Source organism: Coenobita brevimanus, chromosome 87 (genome assembly GCF_032717465.1).
Source record: "Coenobita brevimanus isolate Jiangsu-jjx chromosome 87, ASM3271746v2, whole genome shotgun sequence".
NCBI classification, from domain to species: domain Eukaryota; kingdom Metazoa; phylum Arthropoda; class Malacostraca; order Decapoda; family Coenobitidae; genus Coenobita; species Coenobita brevimanus.
In genome coordinates, this window is record NC_137040.1 from 8448662 (window position 1) to 8453476 (window position 4815).

The following is a 4815-nucleotide window of genomic DNA, read 5'->3' on the forward strand; positions in this document are numbered from 1 at the left end:
AAAGGAGGGCACATATAATGTCTTTGATATCTTGGTACATGTTGTACAAAGGACTCTCAATCGCAATGTGATATTTGGGGAACGTGACCACTTCCCCCAATGATTCTTGGGAATGCGAGTTCCGTCCCCCCCTCCCCACCCAAAAAAAAAGAAATTGAGGAAACTGAGCACCTAAATATCAACGAAATCTGTATACATATCGCACGACTGGCTATGCAGCTTCTATGATTTCTTTCAATGAACAGGAAGCAATTGCACATTTTCATTTATTAAATTTTTGCAATAAAGTTTTTATTAATTTCTGCTACCACAAGACGACTTCATTCAACAAAGTAAGGCTGTCTCTCCCGGCACTTTTATATTAATGCCATCACCAAACAAATTCAATGAACCCTGGAAGGCTTCCCTCTGTGCGGCGTTTACAAACAATCTGTATTAACCCCTTCTGGATGATTAACCACCCTTATTAGATTATACTCCTGCTACCACCACATCAATTAACTTGACTGAGGAACGACCTTAAAACCTACATCACCCCATTCATTTCACACAACACTCTAAACACCTTCACTACGACTGATATATATATATATATATATATATATATATATATATATATATATATATATATATATAAGCGGCCCGTTAGCTCAGTTAGTTAGGACGCCTTGCTGCTGACACGAAGACGGCCCGTTAGCTCAGTTGGTTAGAGTGCCGTGCTGATAACGCGGAGGTCGTGGGTTCGACCCCCATGCGGGCCACTACATATTTTGTGGTAGGTGGGGGTGCTTACCATCCACTCACTCGATGTTGTGCTGCTGTCGGATGTCTGCTCATTCCTCTCCTCCATCCTTCTTTCCTTCCATCCTCTTCTGTTTTTCTTTCCTTGTCCTTCTGCCTACGGGTAATTTACACTCCCTCTTCTGACTTTCTTTCCTTCATTCTTACCTCCTTCTGCTTGTTGGCGACTCTACACTGAGTGACAAGCCAAATGGTTACCTGCACACCAGGAAACCATTTACTACGCTGGGTGGTAACCACATAACCAAATTTTGGCGCCTGGTGGTTTAATGGGTAATTACTGCGCTCTACTCGGATTGAGCCGGTTAAGGTTTATATCCAAGGGTTGGTTGGGGTTCATTGCTCATGTAATACCACTCAGGGATGAGTGAGGCTGGTCACTCTCATCTTAAATGTCGAGACCAACTGCCTGGCCCCGGGCTCCTACGCTCCTCATGGGGCAATGTAGGATTGGATGATGGATGGATATATATACTGTGTGTGTGTATATATATATATATATATATATATATATATATATATATATATATATATATATATATATATATATATGAATTTCATTCTTCTTGCTATCAGACGATTTTATTCAGCTTCAGAGGAGACCTGTCGTGGTGACGGGGTTAATGGAGGTTGCATCTAACCCTTCTTACTAAAAACTCTCTCTCTCTCTCTCTCTCTCTCTCTCTCTCTCTCTGCTGAATAAAATCGTCTGAAGGTAGCAAACATAAAATATAATGAAAGCTAGGTATAAGAGACAACAGGGCAGAGGGAAAGCACAAATGAAATACAAATATAATTAAAGACCGCCAATACTGCCAAAGGAATGCAGGATGGTCTCCACACAGCTGCACGACAGACATACTTTTGTGTGTACTGTCACGATAATTAACGACCAGACAACTGCAGTGGATCCCAACATGTGTGTGCTTGTATGGTTTCAATTTTGACCCTACAGAACAAAAAAATAAAAAATAAAAATAAGAGAGACATGAAAGTATCTGAACAAGGAACAATTGTACAAAGTTTAAAGTGGATTGCTGAGGAAGTAAAGGAAAAGCATAAAAACCGAAACCATAGCGCGGAAACACAGTATTTTATTCCTGCTAACACAATTTAATATTATCCAGATTACAAGAACCCCTTAGTGCTGAGTGTATTAAGGAGCATTATATTTACACCCAGCAGCTTCAATACTCTCCTTTAAGCTGAATAAAATCGTCTGGAGATGGCACCAATAAAATGCCAAAATACGTCCTCGGGTTGAAGGGGGTAGTAAAAGGGACAAAGAAACGTAGAAAACAACCAATGAGAAAGTGAAATAATGCTAAAGGATAGTGCGATAAAATGTGTGTGTGTGTGTGTGTGTGTGTGTGTGTGTGTGTGTGTGTGTGTGTGTGTGTGTGTGTGTGTGTGTGTGTGTGTGTGTGTGTGTGTGTGTGTGTGTGTGTGTGTGTGTGTGTGCGCTTCAACTCGTACACACGCTAAACTAACGAGCAAAAACTACCAGGAGGTGAGTTATGTGATGGCCCCTATTTTTTTTTTTCTCAATAACTGTACTTTTTCGTTTTACTAGCAAGAAAAAATATAGTCAGGTGTGGACGTGTTTATGGGACAGTATTAAAGGTGTGATGAAAGGGATGTGTGTAGCTTGTGGGTTTTCACGAATCATTACTTACATTTCCATCCTCTCTCTCTCTCTCTCTCTCTCTCTCTCACCAGGCCCATACCACCCTACCTACAGCACTTCTCTTTACACGTGTATCTGCTCCCACACCCACCTTGCTCCTTGCCCCGCCACTCACTATTACCCCAGTCCATCGCTCCCACTCTTCTTTGTCCGCTCAATCCTTTTCTCGTATCACAGTTGTAAGAGAAATCCCTACCTTACGCTTTCCTACCGCGAGCATCGCCCGTCTTCAAAGGGTGTACTCCCCCTGCCTTACTTCACCATCATCGAAGCCTGTCCTGCCAAATCCTCTACGCCCATCCCATCTCAAGCTTCCCTCTCCGCCCCTCCCATTTCTAACTTCCCACTCCGCCCATCCCATCTCAATCCTCCAACTCCGCCCATCCCATCTCAGTCTCGCATCCCCCCATCCCATCTCAATCCTCCCTCTCCGCCCATCCCATCTCCATCCTCCCTCTCCGTCCATCCCATCTCAATCCTCCCACTCCGCTCATCCCATCTCAATCTCGCATCCCTCCATCTCCGCCCATCCCATCCCTGTCTTGCCACTCCCCACCTATTTTCTTTGGAAAATTAATGACCTACACCTCACAGACGGACTTACAACACCCATCTTCGTAGGTTATCCTCTTTCTATCATGCCATACCACTATTCCAGTCCATTCTGCCCGTTCACCACTGCTCACGGTAGCCATTTCTGCGCCTTTTTGATATTTTGGGGGAAATTTTTAATCTCTTAAATAATATGGTATTGACTTAGCTGGACCTGATCTGATCGAATTTGCTCCGATGTGGCAGAATGCTGTTATAATGACCCCTTCACTTCGATGACGTGTTGTACTGCTTTCTAATCTTGCTGCCTCCAGACAATTTTCTTCAGCTCTGGAATGGCCTCGCGTGGTGACGGGGTACATGAAGTGTGTATAAACCCCAACAGTTTGAAGTCTTCCATTAAATGATGAACTATTTGGTAGTAAAATATAATTCAAAATACGTCATCTGGCTGGATGGACTAACTTAACTGGATATGAATTTTACAAGTACGATAGCTGACGTGACCTGACTCAATGGAACTGACTTCATTAGGCAGAAGTGGTCATGAAGTGCACGGCTGGACAGGAACTTACTTAAATTGACTTGATTGGACCTGGTCTAACTAGAGCTAAAGTACCGTAGCCTGACTGGTCATTATATGAACCTAAAAGTGCCTTAACCTCATCAATCCGAAGACGCATCTTTCATTTTGGTCTTAGTACCTTTAGACAGTGCTAATCAACCGAGAGAAAAATATGGGTGCAAATACACACACACACACACACACACACACACACACACACACACGTGTGTGTGTGTGTGTGTGTGTGTGTAACTACATATGTCTGACTCAGTACATGCGCTACAAAGCTCGGTAGAGAGGTTTAGTGGCCCATCTACGACACACACACAGCCTTTACGCGTCACCAGGCACTTATACCTAAGACATCTGAAGTGTTAGGTACAAAGAATATCACATTAGTTTGGTTTTTATTTCCAATGTCAGCAAGTAAATACAGGAAAAATTTGATACCGATTAGCAATTCTTTAATTCAGAAAGTTACTTGCAACAGCCGGGATAAGTTCCATGACTACAGAGAACACAGTCCACCGTTTTATTCACTCGCACCGCCACCACTCTCCTCTTTAATTTCCTACAAATCTTTACCATCTATCCCTCTCCCCTTTAATTCCCTAGAAATCTTTGCCAATGTCCACCATTCTGTCCCGCATCACTATTCACCCGCAGCAGCCCAGTCACTCCTCTCTGCCCACTCAGTCCATTTTTTCTTTTTTCACTCTCCTTCCCCTTCCAATTTCCAGAAACCTTCAGCCTATAACATCTATCTTCACAACATTTTATCACACACCCCTCTCGAAATGCTATGCAACCACCCAAGAACTTTCCAGCCAATTTATCTTTTTTTATTCCTTGCCTGGCCTTCCCTTCTCCAAGAACATATATATTTTAAGAGTAGTAATAATCATAATTATAATTATAATCATAACCACAACTATATACAACGACATCAACAACAACAATGATAATCTAATATACTATAGCACTAGCCGTGTGTGTGTGTGTGTGTGTGTGTGTGTGTGTGTGTGTGTGTGTGTGTGTGTGTGTGTGTGTGTGTGTGTGTGTGTGTGTGTGTGTGTGTGTGTGTGTGTGTGTGTGTGTGTGTGTGTGTGTGTGTGTTTTGGGCAGCTGAAACTACACATTCAAATCGCACCAAAATTGGCACAAAAATAGCAAAAAAAAAATCGCAGATGTGAAAAAACTTGGTTTCATC

At 42.6% G+C, this 4815-nt stretch overlaps 1 non-coding gene across 1 annotated transcript; it reads left to right on the plus strand.

Moving 5' to 3' along the window:
• The first annotated feature begins 687 nt into the window (after nt 1-687).
• On the plus strand, nt 688-761 carry TRNAI-GAU (transfer RNA isoleucine (anticodon GAU)). The gene has a single exon. It is a non-coding gene; the product is annotated as a tRNA-Ile (tRNA).
• The last annotated feature ends 4054 nt before the right edge of the window (nt 762-4815 follow it).